General features: G+C 42.6%; 1 protein-coding gene across 19 annotated transcripts in view; it reads right to left on the bottom strand.

Moving 5' to 3' along the window:
- The window catches only part of Tanc1 (tetratricopeptide repeat, ankyrin repeat and coiled-coil containing 1), a 231962-nt gene that overhangs the window by 159986 nt on the left and 53479 nt on the right, over positions 1–18497 (bottom strand). The window contains exon 1 of one of the 19 annotated variants that reach the window (XM_048812321.1): positions 4525–5102. The exons of 17 other annotated variants lie outside the window; for them this stretch is intronic. The gene's annotated coding sequence lies outside the window, so the exon portion shown is untranslated. Of the gene's footprint in view, positions 1–1456; positions 1479–4524; positions 5103–18497 lie in introns of those variants that run through there. One more of the 19 variants, XM_048812320.1, reaches the window with a different exon arrangement.

Raw genomic sequence — 18497 nt, 5'->3', positions numbered from 1 at the left:
CCTGTGTTACTACTGTACTTCATTTCCAGCTTGCTGACATCAACCCTGGCAGCACAAACTCAATGTGTCCAAAACTAAACTTGCTAACTCTTCCTCTTTCCCCACCTCCAAAATGCACTCACCACCTATGTCCCAAGTTCCTGCTCAAAAGTCTACATCCTATGGCCTCCTTGCTTATGTCATAAGCAAAGGACTACGGTCCCACTGTTCCTCCATTGGTCTCCTCTAGAAGTGTCCAGGCTGACTTCTGTAACATTAGCTATGCCCTTGATGTGTACCCGAGGGCTTGTTAAGCCATAGACTGCTGGGCCCCAGCCCAGTTTCTGATTCCTGTCTCTCAGGATCCCCGCTTGTTCCTGCCGCAGCTCCTCAGGATCCATGCTTCCCAGACCACTGGTCTCCTTCCTTCCAAGTCACACAAATTCTTCCTGAATCTTTTCATCATGGAGCAGCATAATCCTCACTAAATCTGACATTTTAGGTCTCTGATAATCAAGTGTGGGCAGTACTGGCTGTGACCACTTAGGTATGTTCTCTGCCAGGGTCAACCAAAACAACCTGCAAAATATATTCTGTTTGGACCCAAAATTTATGCAATTTTCTAGGACACAGAAAGTTAATTTCCAAATTCTACAGTGACAACAAATTAGTTTTATATATTGGAAGGGACCCTCTCCTTAGGCTAAATTTGTTACCAAACTCTGATGGAAAGGGGGAATTACTAAGAGGGGAAAAAAATAGCATGTCCTCCTAAGAATAGGGCAAAAGGACCCAAGAAGAAACAAAACAGTTCATTTTGGTACAACACAAGCAGGTTCAAAGCCATCCTCCCAAGAGCAGCTTAAGAGAATAAAGAAAACTTCAGCAGACTGTGCTTTAATGCACCTGTATACCTATGTGGCATCTGGTTTGTATAGATCATAACCTGTTCTGTTCTAAAAACAGTTTTACTAAGAACAAAAACTAGTTCTATGTGGACTATCTTTCATGAGGTCTTTCCTTGAAAGAGCCTTTTCTGTCTTTAATACTGCCTGCATGTGAATGATTTAATCAGCGTGAACTTAAGAAATCCGGAGAGTTTATATTTTCACACGCTGTCTTTTATAAACAAAGAGAGGCTCATCCGCACTAGCCAAATCATCAGCTCTCACATCTAAACAACTTTTCAAAAAAATGCCCCTGGATTTTAAGGCACTTTCCCTCATGCCACCTCCTCTGATTTTCATAAGAAGGTTTTGAGGGCAAGCAGCACGGCCCCACTGTCTCTGTCTCAGGTTATCTGGCTAACATACAGCTAACACTAGGGTTGGCCATAGACAGCCACCGATGAAACCATAGGCAACCTGGACCACAGTGTTCCTGGAGTCATGTCTTTAAGTGCTTGCCTTAATCTGTTTTCTGTAACAAAATATTGAGATCTAGTAATTTATAAAGGAGAGAAGTATGTTCAGCTTACAAGTCTGGAAGTTGAAGTCCAACGCTAGGCAGCAGCCATTTGAGGAGGGTCTCCTGCTGAAACATGGAGAAAAAGTGGGAGAGGCCTCCAAATGTTCACTTTACAACAGTCCACTCTAAGGTAACTAATTCAACTCCCTTGAGATCTGCCTTAATCCCTTTTAGCAACCCAATCACTTGTTAAAGGTCCACCACCTCTCAACACTTAGACAAGGACTAAATTTCAACATGAGTTTTGGAGGGGAAAAACCACATCCAAAGCACAGCCACACTGATAAGAAAAAAACAAAAACAAAAACAAACAAACAAACAATATATATATATATATCTCCAAGCCGAGCACAATGACACACACCTGTAATCCCAGCTATGTGGGAGGCTGAGGCAGGAGGATCAAAATTTGAAGCCAGCCTGGGCAACACTGAGACGCCGTTTCAAAATAAAGTAAAAAGGGCTGGGGTTGTAGCCAGTGGTAGAGCACTTGTATACCATATACCTGGTTCAATCCCCAGGACCCAGCCAAAAAAAAAAAAAAAAAATTTTTTTTTAAGGTATTTTGATTGAGGGAAAAAATTGAATAAGACCCAATTCTTGCCCTCAGAGTCAACCTACTTGACAGAAGTCTAAAACAACATGTAGCAATATGCAAACAGAGCAAGACAGGGTGGCATGATGGCAAAGTCTTTGGAGTCAGGCTGACCAACCCACAGTTTAAATCCCAACTCCACTGCTCTTTACTTGCACTGTGATCCTGGGCCTATACTTACTCTCTCTGAACCTAGATGGCAGACCTAAGGACAGTTGTGAAAATCAGAAATAATATTTGACAAATGCCTAGGGCTGTGTCTAGCATAAAATGTGTATAACAAATGGACTCAAGTGTCTCATATCTACGTATACAGGCCCAATTATAGGTCTTAAAACCCACAATTAAATGTCGGTGGAATGACTTAAATTTTCCACTTTTATTTAGGATATTAAAATGATAGAACTTAATTGCCAATTAAAATAAGGGGGTTAAAAAAAAAGAGAGAAACATGAGTCACAAATTTCTGGCTTTAGTGACAGGGTAGAAAGTAGAGCCAACAACCAAAATGGGAAAAGCTGAGGGAAACATGGGGGTGAGAGGTTTGGAGAGGGACAGGAAGCAGATGATAATTAAGGAGGAAATGAGTTCAGTTTCGATATCCTGCATTAAAAGTGCCTATGAGTCATCCAAGTAGAAATGTCCAAAAGATTGAGATGTGATGAACTCAGAGATTTGGGGGTCATTAATGTGGGTAGTGACTGAAGCCTTGGAAGTACTGAGATTCCCAAAGGGGCTGAGCAGACTAAAAAGAAAGCCACCAAGGATGAACTTGGTCCAGAGAACCTGAACATACACAGGCAGACACAGCAGGACCCAGGCAGAAATGAAAGAAGGAAAAGCAAAACAGTCACTAATGTACAAAAAGGAACCCAGAGGGAAGGCTTCAAGTGAGGATGGGCAGTACTATCAAGTGCTACAGAAAAGTCATGTCCAGGGCTACAAAGTGACCACAGGGCTCAGTTATCAGAGGCCACCTGTGACCTCAACAGAAGCAATTTCTATTGTTGAGGCAAATGAAATCGGATGATAGGCCATCTGTGAGGTCCCTCCTAAACTCCAAAATTCTTTAACTTCAAAACTGAACCTCACCATTCTCCAAAACCAACCTCAAATAGCAATGAGTTGTGAGGTTTTCTTTCATAGAGAGGGAATTTGCAACACAGAGACATGTTTAAAAACCACAAAAATCATTCAACACGATCTTTGCCATTAAATTCCTATCTACTTCCTGATCCCAGGAAAGGAGAAAAATCAGCTAATTCTCTGGCACACAAAACCTGGAGAAGGAAAAGCTGATAACTTACCAAATAAATATCCTGTCCAATAAATCTCTAATGAAAATATACTTCAATTGCTGTTTCAATGTTAACTTTGTGAAATTTGTTAGCACAGGTAGAAAGGCTTGGTTTCAATATGCAAATCTCCTGTAAAAGTCTATTTCAGCAGATTTCCACCTGGATTTCTAAATAAAAATAACTCTAACTCTTGCTGAGTTTAGCAAATTGCTCTTCAATGTCATTTATCTCATTCTTTGTACAGTTATAATTGTAGAAAATGTTGTTCCCATGCAATTTTAAGTTATAAAATGGTTCTACCATACATATTATGGTGCGAGGAAATGTTTGGCTTGGCAGTATAAACTGGTGAAACTAATTGGTGAAGTTTAAAAAAAAAAAAATCCCCCAAACATCTGTTCAGACTAAGAAAGCATTTGTTTTCAAGTCAACTCCACATACAAATATTTTTCAAAAAGTTAAACATCTCAAATATTAATAGCTAGTACAGTCAGACACATATAGCAAAAGGCTCAAACATTTGAGTATTCTGAGATGTGTTCCCCTAAAAATACTACTTACTTTTTGTAGGCACCACTGAATCTAAGCTGGAGATTTAACTGGATCTTCTGGTAACTAATCTGACATGTGGCCCTCCGTCTTACCTGAGGATACACAGTATCTCCTCTTAAGCTTTATTTAAAAACATGCACGCACAAACCACATAGCAGGGACTCCACCCCAAATTCTCATTCAGCACACGTGGGGTGAATCCCAGAATTTAAATTTTTACAGCTTCACAGGAGATCCTAATATGCACTCCCCTGCCCCGCCCCTGTTGAGAAGCTTTGCCTTTCAGCAGGATCCCCCAGAGTTTTAAAGAGCAATATAGTCACTGTTCCTTATGGATAAGCAGGATATGGTAGGAGAGGTGAGTGCAGAGAATGATATCCTGCTGGCAAGTCACACAGGACAGATAGCAAAGTGCACAGGCACATCACATGGATGTTTCAAGAACTCACAGAGGGAGACTGGGGATGTAGCTCAGTGGTAGAGAGCTTCCTAGCATAGGCAAGACCCTGGGTGGATCTCTAGCACCACAAAAAGAGAAAGAAAGAAAACAACTAACCAACCTCACAGAGGTTTGGAAGCAGATTTAACCTTGACCACCCCAGCCCTCCATGGAAGAGTATTTTCAACACCTACAGAAGGGCCTGGGTCAGCCTTCATGCCCGCAATCAATCATTCATGTCCTGGGAGTTTCCACCTGTTTCTCATGTGGGCAGCTGAGTGCAGCTGAATCAGTTCTCCAAGCTGTGCTCACTTCACATGGGATTAGAGAACCATTTCTCAGCTAATTCTCTCCTTGTAGGAAAGAAGGGAACACTTGAGTTGTCCTCCGTGCTAACCACTGGAGACAGGAAACACAAATAAAAAGGACTGGATGATGAAAGACCTCACCCACTAGGAGCCTCCAGTGTCCCTTTGTCCCCTTGAAGTGGGTACTTCTGTTTCACAACTTACACATAAGCCACAGCCCAGGCTTAGAAACCTTTCTCAAGTTTTTAAAGACACACAACTAGCAAATTCCTCCTTGAAATCCAGTGGGGTAGAGGGTTGGGGCGACATAACTCAGAATATTTTAACAGGAGTCTGTAGGACAGAATATTTTAACAGGAAGAGGACAGGAGCCACCAGCTTCAACTGACGCAACCTCAAAAAGCCAACTATTAGGAGCACCAGAGGTAAGGCAGGTTGTAAACATTCCCTTATTTGTCTCCTGGGAGCCAGAAGGAGGCTTGTAATTAAACCTGACAACATTTTTCATAGGAAACAAGGAGCAGGAGAATGACAGTGATAAAGAAGAGATAGTCAGTCTAACTTTATTAAAAATCTGAAGGCAGGCGCAGTGGCGCGTGCTTATAGTCCCAGCTACTCGGGAGGCTGATAGGATTATTTCTTGAGCCCAAGCATTCAAGGCCAACCTAGGCAGCATAGCAAGATCCTGTCTCAAAAAAAAACAACTTGAAAAAATTTTAGCAGTTGTATGACTATGCATATAAACTATAAAACAAGATAATTAAAGTTTTCAGTGGAAAAGTACTAGACACCATATAAAAGGCACCCCCCCCCAAATAAAACCCTCTGATATGGACACAATAAAATTAGAAAAGCTCTGAAAGGAGGTGGTAGAGCTTCCACATTATTAATAAGAGTGCTTTAAGAGTGAGATGTTGGGGGGCTGGGGTTGGGGTCAGTGGTAGAGCGCTTGCCTCACACGTGTGAGGCACTGGGTTCGATCCTCAGCACCACATCAAAATAAATAAAGATATTGTGTCCATCTACAACTAAAAAATATTTCAGATGTTGGTTTTTAAAAACAAATCATCTTTGAATAAAAGCCTGTTTTACTTTGCAGGCCCTCAAATTTTTTCAGAAAATACCCTCTCTGGGAACACTTGACCTGTCCTAGCACGGATCCTGCATCAGCACGTCCCCGGGCTCTTGCTCACCTCACCTCACCCCAGGCTCCACCTGCCTACAACAGACAGTGGCTGTCTCACTCACTCACTCCAGGCACCTGGAAAGCTCCTCCAGACAAGCAGACCACAGAAGGCTGGCAGGAGAACTCGAACAAGAAAACCTGTCAGCACTCCCACCCCAGGGGACAAACAGCACGGAGTTCAGTGGAAACCCCATGGCAGCAGAGTTGGAGAGGAAAGGATTCCAGGGTGTAGGAAGAGCGGACACCTCTCTACAGCCAAGCTGACACTTGCTGGATCTTGATCAAGGTACTGATGCAAAGTCAGGTTTACCTCCACTCCCTCAGATTCTCTTTACATAAGGCCAGTGGGTTTGTCGCCCAATCCACAGTGAAAGGTTAAGGAGCCCAAGAGCCTTTCTCCAACCCTCAAACCCGAGTCCTCCTCGCCAGCCTTTGCACCTCACTCCTCCTCCGAGCTCCAGCTCTCTCCACTCACCATTCCCAAACACACTGCCCAGCTTCACACCTTTGCTGTCCAGCTTCTCTCACCCTGAAACACCTCTCTCCCACTGTGGGGACTGGTCATCCTCCAGGCACTCAAACAGCCTCAGCACCAAGTAACCTCACGGGTCCTTCGTCTGCACTCAAGACACCAGGCTGCTACCTACATTTCAGCCTTTGCCTCAATCTGCCTTGACCGCCCTCCTGTTTCTCAAGGGCTGGTCTGATCCACTACCACCCTCCTGCTCTTATCCCAACAAGAGTCAGATGCTCAAGGCCTACTTCCTGGTTGGGATTACAATGAGAGGCTCCCCGTAACTGACTCAGCCTATTTCTCTGGAAATATTCCTTTTGCTGAAACACCTGTCATGGAAAACACAAGGGAATTCTCCATGCACAAACACACAGACAACAAGGCTCTGGCCTGAGTCAATCTTAGCAACACTGCCGAACCACACTGCCAAAAGGAAGGATGGAATCATGTGTAGTCACGTTTGGGCCAACAAAACCATCTTGGCAGGGCAGAGGCACTAATAGGTTTGTGCATGCAGAGACTGGGTGGAGTCCTTTCCCTCGCCTGTAAGTCTGTATAATGAGGAGGTGGAAGAATGTCCCCACCCCCTTACCCACCAGGACTTCAAAGATGAGAACACAGCACAGGAGCTTTTCTCTGGAAGGAAACCAGGGACTGATTCAGGGGACAGGTCCAGTCTCCATCAAACCCCTTCAGAGACAACTGAGATCTCATTGGAGCAGAATACAGAGGAGAACCTCACAGGAGGTAGCTGGTCACCCCCATTCAATTATTGGATATTTCCTCAAAAAAAGCCTCAGATCACCTTGCTTCTGAGTACTCCAGGCTGTTCCTACACCTGGGGGACCTTTCTAGCTGGTTTGGTTAAGCATTCACTGCAGGACAGCACCACCTGGTGAACAGCAGCTCAAATATCCAGGGTGTCCTCCAATTGTGCACCCTTCCAAGGTCACCTGTTTACCTAGCTCTGGCGGTGAGGAAGGGTTCATCTCCCAGCTGCCTCCTTTCACACAGCACGCCTCATAGAAAGGTCAGGCTTCTCCTGCATCTCAACCACAACCAACAAACAAGTAGCCAGACCTACCATCACAGCCCAAAGCAGGACCATTCTGAGACCCTCTGCCTCCCCCCGCCACCCCCAGGGAGGGGGACACAGACAAGTGTGCTCTTCAAATTCGATCTGCAACAGGTTATATACACACACTTGCTCTCTGGCTTTTTCCCAGCTAGACCAACCCACGTGCAACACTACCTCTGCAAGGGCCAGGGGAAAAGGTCCCTTCTGAATTTAAGACTACTATAAAAGCACTGCTAGAAATTACAGACGTCGACAAGGAGGCAGCTTCCTGTGAGAAGGACAGTTCCTACAGCCTGTTTTTGTGGTGATGAGATCACAGAGTTTAGATTCTGTATTTGGTCCTACATGGGTTTTAAGAGCCTTATTCTGTAATTACAGAAAGGAAAAAGAGAGGTCAATGAGACCAGAGGAGCTCTGAGTGATGTTTGAGAAGTTCCTTATAACTACAGTCAGATCGCCCACTGCACGCAGAGAAATTATGCCTTTTCAATTTTTTGTCCTTAGGAACCAATTTCAGATTAGAAAAAAAAAATCATGGAACTTTTTACTAACCTGTTTCCTCATTCAAGGGTCTTTTGAATACACAAGCCAATATTTAGGGCCCAAGAAAGTTTTGGGAAAAAATGAGCATTAGGCCACAAAACACTCCCATGTAAAATGTAATATCTGACAAAATATGGATGGAATTTAAGACACAGGACTCTGGAGACCAGCTGAATGGGGACTCCAATCAGTGTTCACTGCCTTTTGTGGGGGTTACTGGGGGTTGAATCCAGGGGTTCTCTACCACTGAGCTACATCCACTGCCCTATTTATTTTTTGAGACAGGATCTCAATAAGTTGCGCAGGCTGGTCTAGAACTTGCAATCCTCCTGCCTCAGCCTCCGGATGAGCTGGGTTACAGGCATGCACCATGGTACCCAGCTTACTTTTTTATTTTTAAAGCTAATTTCCAATTGACTTCTTAAAAAAATATCAATGCTCTTGAGAAGAATTATTTGGGTTTAGCTCCTCATCACCACTTTCTTTCAAGAATGAACAGAGACTTCAAAGTTGTTTATCTAATAGAGATATTCATCCAAAAAACATTTTTTTTTCCACTGAAGTATTCTAAAAACATGGCACTGGGCCTCCTCAGACCACAAAACAAAGACTACTGTGTTTTTTTGTTATTATTTGGGGTTTTTTTTTGTGTGTGTGTGTAATTTGATTTTTGTTTTGTTTTGTTTTGTGGTGCTAAATAGGAACCAAGGGCCCTGCCTATGCTAAGCAAGTGCTCCACCACTGAGCTGCATCCCCAGACATCTCTGTGTGTGTTCATGGACCCAAGCGAGTCATCACCAGCTCCACCTGACAGTCCCATTCCTCTGTCTGTATAGGTCTCTCCAGCTCTGAATACTGCTCAACTAGCATGTAAGGCCCAGAAAAGTTCAACAATGTGAGGAAGGCCACTCAGCCACACTGAGTCTGAGTTCATGAAGTTCAAGTCACACTCAACTACAACCAGGGGAAAAGAAGACCACAGAAACCCTAACGCAAACAAAAGAAAGCTCCTGTTTTGATTTTGCTTCATGTTGAATGCTGGTGCTTAATAGAAAACAGGCTTAAACGAGAGAGAAAGACAGGGAGGAGGAGACTTTTGTGGGAATTCCTCAGGCATTTGGAGCGTGAGTGGCAAAGAGTGTGTTTGTTGGGCTTGTTTACAGACAAGGGTCTCACTATGTTGCTCAAGCCAGTCTCTAGGCTATGGGCACAAGAAATTCTCCCACCTCAGTCTCCCATGAATCTGCGACAAAAGGCATACACCACCATGCCCAACTGCAAAGGAAACTACTGAAGAATACTTATTTCAGGGGCTAGGAATATAGCTCAGGGGTAGGCATGCATAAGGCCGTGTTCCACCCCCAATACCACAATGAATAATAAAAATATTTATTTCCATTTTGAATCTTGCAAGATTTCTATTTCCTTGAGACAAGTATTCTGCTTGGACTGTTGTACCTGTCCGCTATACTGAAGAAGTTTTCTATACCCACCACCCATTAGAATCTCCTGAGAACAAACCTACCTTCCTTCCTTCCTTCCTCCCTCCCTCCCTCCTTCCTTCCTTCCTTCCTTCCTCTCTCCCTCCCTCCTTCCTTCCTTCCTCCCTTCCTCCCTCCTTCCTTCCCTCCTTCCTTCCTTTCATTGTCAATGGATCTTTTATTTATTTTTATTATTTATATGTGGTGCTGAGGATCAAATCTGGGCCTCACACATGCTAGGCAAGTGCTCTACCACTAAGCCACAACTCTAGCCCAAAGCTTTAAAATTTTTGATGCTCAGAAAAATTAAAACAGAATCTCTGGGGACTGGGGATATGGCTCAAGCGGTAATGCACTCGCCTGGCATGCGCAGGGCGCAGGGTTTGATCCTCAGCAACACATAAAAATAAAGATGTTGTGTCCACCGAAAACTAAAAAATAAATATTAAAAAATTCTCTCTCTCTCTCTCTCTCCCTCCCTCCCTCTCAAAACAGAATATCTGAGGGGAAGAATCAAACACAGGTATTTTGTAAACCTGACTTTCTCATTATAATGGATTGAGAACCATTATCCTTGATGAATTCCCAGGTTGCTTCTCTTGTTCTCTTGTGGGATAAAGTGGGAAATATTTATGCCTCAGAAAAGCAGAGAGGAAGAGAAAGAGACCAGGCAAAGAGGTGGAGGAAGGTAAAGTAAATGACAACCTGCAGGTGATGATCATCAAGACAGGTGCCTGGTGTGGCCTGAGGGAGAAGACAGGAGTAGGCAAAGAATAGGCCTTTCCCTAAGTAAGCCCTACATGGCAACTGTCATTAAATTTAGTTGCTCTAGCAGGTGGAGGCAGGGGTAAGAGGTAGCAATTCAAAGCTTATATGTACAGAACATTCCTCTATTTAATCCTTATGGCACGAGAAATGACTTTAATGGGATGGTTTTCATGTGTGAAGAATCTACTCAGCCACTCTGTTGTTTGCTATGATGAAGGTGAGGACTGTGAGCCAGCAGCTGCAGCTCAACTGCTAATCCAGCTTTGTGCCCACGGTTCCTTAATTCTCAGGGATACCTGCTGTACTTGTTACTCCGTACTAGATTAACAAATAGCAGGCTGACCAGCTTGGATGCTCCTTCCCAACTTCTGTCTCTCCTGGGGTATATCAGTTTGGCCTTATCCATCCCTCACCAGTGTTCCTCATCTATATACCACAACAACCTGGGAACTCCTGGACACTACCCCCCAGACCACAGACAATCATACCTGATTGTGCAGGAGTCTGCATTTTATTTTTATTTTTTAAAGTAATTTTTTTAGTTGTAGTTGGACACAATACCTTTATTTATTTTTATGTGGTGCTGAGGATCAAAATCAGCACCTCATACATGCCAGGTGAGCACTCTACCACTGAGCCACAACCCCAATCCCAGGAGTCTGCATTTTAATCCAGCAAAACAACGATCTGTGCCCGTCACAAACCCTCATCAATTCTTCCCCTGAAATGTGTTCCTCAGATGTGCTGCTAAATCTCTCCCTCATCTCTGCCACTTTCTACCTGTGGATTTATGAACTTACCCTCCTCCTCCTTGTCTCCCAGTTGGTCTCTCCAATGTAGACTGCAAGACCATTTGCTCAAATACCAATTGGGTCTCTTTATCCTGGCTCCAAGTTCCTCACTCAAATCACCCTACTCTGAACTCATCCTATATGCAAAACTACTTCCAATTCCAAGTTTCAGGTCTGTTAGTTCTCTGTCCCAACTACATGTTATGCCTTATCCATCCCTCTTGAGGACAAGATGTGTGTCATGCCTCAGATCTCCATAGGGCTCTATATTATTTCCCTCCATTCAACACTTCATTTTCCTTTTGCACAACAAAACCGATTTAGGCAAGGGTGGGAGAAAAGACTTACCTGCTAGTGGAAAAAAACTGAAGAAGTCTATGAAAGACAAAATCATAAGCTGCAACCTCTTCTTACCCAGAAAACATATGAACCAGGAAGCAAATAAGTTTTAGGAGCCGCCAAAGTCTGTAAATAAGGTTATGTACAATTCTGAAGCAATTCCCAGCCTCCCCCTACCTCTACCCAACACCTCTTCCCAGGCCCTCCTTTGCAGCCATTTCACTCTCCTTTTAGATACAATTCCCAGGGGAGGGAATATTTGGTTTCCCAGGCCACTCACTGTCAGTTAAGAGGGTGGAGAACAACTGCCAGATCAAGGCATAATGACAGCCCTGAGAAGGTTATGACTGACAGCAGAAAATTTATAAAATCCCAAACAGTATATTACAGCTGGTTATAGTTTAAATAGCCTTTCAATTCCCCCAAAGTGCCCAAGGACACCAAAAACAAAACATTTCAAAACAGCACAACTTGTGGCTCTGAAAGATGAACCTGGGCACCAAGAGGTTCTTTGGCTTTCAATGGGTCTCTGCCACTATGTTCAGGAAAGAAGATGTCCACCTGACCAACCTCAGTCCCTAAGACCCAGGTGTTCTCAAAAAACAGGAATGGGTTCAACGTCCAACTGCAACCTGCTGTCTCCCTGTGGTCTCCAGAACCACTGAACACCACAATGGGCTTTCTCAAAGGCAGGCAAACAACCCATCTGCATTGCCATTCTTGACTGGAATGTCTCATGGAGCTATTCCCACAATCATTGCTTTTCCTCTAGCTTTTTGAAGGGCATCTGTTAATAAAGCTCCTCCCCAGATTATAGACCTCTTCCAGCAGAGGGACTGCACCTGGGGATGGACATCATGCCCCTACCACCTTCTGAGTCATAGCTGAAGAATCTGCCAGCTCAAAACATCCAGAAATCCCAGGGCCTTAAGAAAGAGGCATTTAAGTGAATATGTTTAAAAATAGCCTGAGCACTTCTGTGGTCTATAAAGGTATTAATTCTCCTGATTTTTAAATAAAATTGGTATAAATGTTAGGCTTCTATGATCTATGAAGTAAGCTTCAGTTACCTTCAGATCTAATCAGTATGGAATTGAGAACCAAGAAATAAATTCTGCACTGTTTCATGAACCTGTATGAACTAAGAAAAGCATGGGTGGGCTTTCCCTTGACCTAAAGTAACCTTACTTCAAATATTTTGAAATATCATCTCTTCATAACTGATTATTAGGTGACTATATTTAGTTCTTGATAAATAGTATTTAAAAGCACTAATTTGCTTCAGCTTTAGTAAAGAGAATATTTTAATGAATTTAACTGGTAGTTCTGTAAAATAAGGTTATAACTTACACTTTGAGGAATTCCTTGTCCAAACTGAATCAAATCTACATCTACTTCTAGAATCACAAAAGTAATTCTTGGTTTTTGTTTCAAGCACATTATTAAATATTGCTCCTCATGCTTCGAGGCCCATTCATTTTTAAGCAGGCCAAAATGACCTGCCAGGACAACCTTTCTACTGAGGTCCAGGTAGTCGGGACTTACAAGCTTGGCCTATTGTTTTCAGTGTTGACAGCCCCCCCTTCCTGTTGGGGACCGCAAATCAAGTCAAGATGGCGCCTGGCAGTTTGCCAGGAGGAGTGGTTTGTGAGGCAACGCCACTGAGCCATTAAGATAGTGATGATTCCTTATTGGCTGACTGCTGTATCTAGATGATGCTAATTGAGTTAAGCTGTGTGTAATCAGTTAGGTATATATAACTCTGCTGTTCCGCAATAAAGCGGCTCCCACTACCTTGGGTGCCCGCTACCTTGAGTTCCCGCTCAGTTCCCTCTGAGTTCCTTTGCAATAAAGCAGTTCCCGCTTCAACCTTCAAGTTGCTTGTCCCCTCCCGGTTATTTTGCCCAGCCGGACTGGGGCACCTTCCCCACTGCTAAAACCTCTTAACCCTCACTCCCATTCATACTCCTGGCTGGCTCAACGAGTGGGAATTTCTAGGAAATAGGTTTAAATTGGCCAAATTGTTCTTGTTGCTTCACTGGCCCTGATCTTGTATCTAATAACTTGGCTTCTTTCTCCTGCAATGCACAAGCCTAGCCTACCCTCTAACTGAGTTCTGATACACAGCCTGGAACCCTCTCTAGATAATCTGCTTTTAGTCCCTGGGGGCAGAGACATGGCCTTGCTCCTAGATCTTCCAGTGTAGTGGAGGTCACTCCGAATCCACATGGACAAAGCAGGTCAGGGAACAGGAGTGCTGTGACAGGCTACTCTAATGCTGTCACCGCCCCAGCCAGCCAGCCATCTGCCAGACCACTAGCCCTGAAGACACACCCTTCCCTCCTGGCACATGGATTTTCTCCCAGCTGCAGGCATCAGGTCTGCCACCCCCCTCCCCTGGACAGGGAGTTCCAGGCCCATTAGGAAATGACTCAGATCACAAAAAGCTGAGGCTCCTCTAGCCAGAACACAAATAATTCACAAGATCTGGGTCTTACCCATCAAAAAATGTCCAAATAAAACCCCAACAATGAAACAAAAGAAAATAACATCTTATGTCCCTGAAAACTCAGCACCTCCATGTTGTCTTTGGATAAAGCTGAAGCCACTAGTTCTAAGGTGAAAATAGAGGAAAATCAGAGCGATGGCTGCTGTGTCTTCCCTGGGTGGAAGAAAATCAGAGAGGTTTTATTAACAGCTTCAACGATACTGGTTATCAAAATTGCAAATATGAAACTACATACTTTTTCTCTTCCAGGAAATCAAGTCATCTTCCAAGTTCGTATTAACAAAGCCAAGTGTATATGTGCATATTTATCAATACTCCTGAAATCTCTGACATTAAAACCTCACTGGCTCAACTGTCTTACATTTCAGAATAACCTGAGAAACAGTAACCTTCAGTTTATGGTCAAGGTTTATTTTTGCAAGACCTATTATTTTCTACAAAGTTTTAGTATTTTCTACTTTCTACCCCTATTTTATGGGAAGATTTTCCCCTCTTGGTTTTATAGCTTTGCTTTTTGATCATATTAATTGATCCAGATAATTCCATCCTTGCAATTTTTTCACTCCTGGGAAGAAATAATACACAGTCATTTAAAAACCAACTGCAGTATCAATGCTTTTTCAATAACATAGCTACTATGAGTGACACTAAGCAAAGGCTTTTTCAGGGCAATGTTGACTTCTCTCCAAAATAATTCTCAAAGCTATTGAAGACATCATCAAAAATACTAAGGCATTATTTAAGTAGGAGGTATTAACTACCTATTCTAAAGCACAGCAAATGGACACAAGCAATATGGACTCCTCATGAGAGAGGCTGCCCAACAATTAGACAGGAGAGGACCCACTTTGTATACCATGAGGAACCGAATGCTTATTTAATTATGACTAAAAAAAAACACGAATGTGACCCAACGACCCCATTTCTAAGTCTTTATCAAAAAAAAAAAAAAAAACAAAAAAACTGCAGTACTATTCATAACTACCACAATGTGGATGCAACCTAAGTATCCATTCATGAATGATGGATAAATAAAATGTGGTATATCCATACAATGGAATATTATTCAGTCTTACAAAGGAAGGAAATTCTCATGCATACTACAATATGAATGAAACTTAAGGACATAAGTGAAATAAGCTAGTTTCAAAAGGACAGATACAGCATGATTCCACTGATAGGAGATAAATAAAGTAGTTGAACTCATAGAAGCAGAATAGAATGGTGGTTGCCTGACACTGCAGGGAGGGAAAAATGGGAAGCTGCTTGGTGAGCATATATATAATTAAGGAGTGACATGCAGGCAAGAGGGGACAAAGAACCAAAGAAGAAGTCTAACAAAGGATCAAAAAGAAGGGCAACTCAGACCCAATCCTAAAACAAAACACTAATGCCAGAGACTGTACAAACATCACCCTGAGCTATTCCAAGCCAAGAAGGCAAGCCAGGAAACAGCTTTCAAAGGCTGGAGGTGGAGTAAGACGTAAAACGCCACACTTCCAACTCATGAGTAAACATTGAACACTAAACTGCAGCAAAATCAGAGGAACTGGTCAGAGTACTCTAAGTCATTCATAATCTAGCTCTCATAACTTGAGTGTTCTCTGAATTTCAGGAAAGGCCTTACTACATGAAAAATAAGAAATACAGAAAGTGTTAAGGCACATCACCCCATTGGGACCAATCTGGTAGTAAAATGATTTGAAAAAACACCAGAAAAAAATGTATAGCACATATAAAGGAAGGAATGAAATATGGTATTATGATAAAAACCCATTTATTTAATTAACATCCTTGAAAAAAAATAGGTATGGTAAATAAATGAATCCTTAGAGAATGTGCTTTGGATCCTGAATGACTCACAATGGCCTGTATGTTAAATGCTTGGTCCCCAGGGAAGCACAATTGGGAGGTGGTGGAACACTTGAGAGATAGGACCTTATAGGGGGTCTTTAGGTCCCTGGGGATGTGACCTTAAAGGAATTATGGAATTCCAGTCTTTTCCTTTCTCTTTTGCTTCCTTTCCCCAAGGTAAGCATTTTTGCTCCACGTCAGACTCCTGACATAATGTACTGCCTCACCACAGCCCAAAACAATGGGGCTACTAGATCTTGGACTAGAAACTCCAAAACTGTGAGGAAAAAAAAAACTTTTTTCCACGTAAGTTGTTTATCTCTGGCATTTCATTATAGTGTTGAAAAGTTGACTAACATATAATGAAACCTGTGTTAACTGCATATGGACTAGGTATTTGATGAGTCTTAGGGAATTATACTTGGTTATTGTGTGACAATGGCATGGGGGGAATTTTCATCAGAGACACAAGCTATTTATAAATGAAATTACATGGAATTGCTTTAAATTGCTGGGGTGGAGAGTTGGGAAGATGTAGATCAAAGACGGTAAAAGTTGCAGTTAGGATGAATAAGTCTAGTGATCTAGTGTACAATATACAGTATGAGGACTACATTTAATATTATATTGCATAATGGTAATTTGGGAAGAGAGTATATTTTAGGTAATCTTACCACAGGAAAGACATTCTGAGAAATGCATTATTTCATCATCATGCAAACAGCATAAAGTATAGTTACACAAACCTAAAATGTACAGACCGATCAAAATCTGCGGTAAGGGGAGCACAGTGGTATACACCTGTAATTCCAGCTATCCAGATGTCTGAGGCAGGAAGGCTGCAAGTTTGAGGCCAGCCTGAGCAACTTAGCAAGACCTTGTCTCAAAAGAAAAAATAAACAGGACTGGGGATGTAGCTCAGTAGTAGAGCAACCCTGAGTTCCAAAAAGGTGGGGGTGAGGGTGGGAGTGGGGGAGTAGGGTGAAGAGATGGTAAACACAAGAAGAATGAGGCTGCCCTACTGTTTTACAGTAAACTTCTTTTTATAAGTAATGGTCTAAAATGTTATCAAGTATCATATGTAGTAAATACATAAACCAGTAATATAGCTGTTTATTATCAAATATTATACACAATGTATAATTGTATGTGCTATATTTTTATACAAATGGCAAATTGTATTTATCTACACCAGCATCAACACAAACCCATGAGTAATGTATGTACTACAACTTTACAACAGCTATAAAACACCACTTGGTGACAAGAATATTTCCACTCCATTATAATCTCATGGGCCCACCACGGAATACATAGTCCACCACCAGCCAAAGTATTGTTATATAGTGTGTGACTGTGTATCAAAACATCACATTGTTCACTTCAAAAGTGTGCAATAAAAAATAATAAGCTTTTCCTACCACAAAAACACAATGTGGGGGGCTGGGTTTGTGGCTCAGTGGCAGAGTACTTGCCTCGAACATGTGGGGCACTGGATTCGATCCTCAGCACCACATAAAAATAAATAAATAAAATAAAGATACTGTGTCCATCTACAACTAGATAATATTTTTAAAAAACACAATGTGGGCTTAATCGAATACGATTGGCAAAATGTTGATATTTGAAACTGGTTGGTGAGCATTTTCATGGTGGTTAATTACATACCTCACTACTTACATATTTTTGACAATACTTTTTAGTTGTACATGCACACAATACCTTTGTTTTATTTTTATGTGGTGCTGAGGATCGAACCCAGTGGCCCACACGTGCAAGGCAAGCACTCTACCACTAAGCTACAACCTCAGCCCTATTTTTGACAATTTTGATGATAATTTTTGAAAGGCCTGGGTTGTTCCATTTGGCGTAAAGTTCTCTAAAGTTGCTGCCTGGATTTCGGATACTTTACCAAAAACCACAGATCTCTCTATACCTGGAATGTCCCTTTCCTCCACCTGGACAATCTGTGTTCACTCCTTAAGACCCTTTCAACTGCAGTACTAGGGATCCAACCCAAAGCGGAGGCCTCAACTTCTCCTGTGCTCCTACTGTATCCCATTCACCTCACTATGTATCTCTCATTATCCTGTATTTGTTTATGAAACCACAGTGCTCCCCTACTGAACAAGGAAGGGACCACAATGTTTTGTCACTATATTCCAGGGGCCTGGCATATGCTATGCCCCTGATAAATATTTGGGATATTTATAAGACTTATCCTGGTATCCTCACAAAACACAGATTGATTGACTGACTGATTTATACTGGGGATTGAACCCAGGGTTGCTTAACACTGACCCACACCCCCAGCCCTTTTTCACTTTTTATTTAGAGACAGGGCCTCGCTAAATTGCTGAGACTGGCTTTGAACTCACACTCCTCCCACCTGAGCCCCTTGAGCCACTGGGATTACAGGTGTGTGCCTGGTCAAGGGATCTTAAGAAGGTCTTCAGGCCCATATAGCCTGTGTTCTTACCATGCTGATGTCCTTACACAGTCAAGCCTGCCGGCTTCCATGGCCTCTATTTAGAATCCCCAGCTTGTCATTTGTTATGCACAGAACCTCCAGACACAGCCTTATGTCAAATGGCCTCCTGGTCAAAAACAAAAGACCTTGGGCACACCTTAGGAGAAAGGTGTGTATGTAATTCCTATCTTCATCCCAGTGCTGGTGAAGAGAAAGATAAAACCAAACTGGGCACAAATCACGAGCCACTGAAGCAGGAACAAACTTTATTTCTGAACTCCACCAGCACATTCCACACACGCTGCTGGGAACTCCCCACGCGGCAG

Source organism: Marmota marmota, unplaced genomic scaffold (genome assembly GCF_001458135.2).
Source record: "Marmota marmota marmota unplaced genomic scaffold, marMar, whole genome shotgun sequence".
Taxonomy (NCBI): domain Eukaryota; kingdom Metazoa; phylum Chordata; class Mammalia; order Rodentia; family Sciuridae; genus Marmota; species Marmota marmota.
This window is presented reverse-complemented; position numbering and strand designations above follow the sequence as displayed.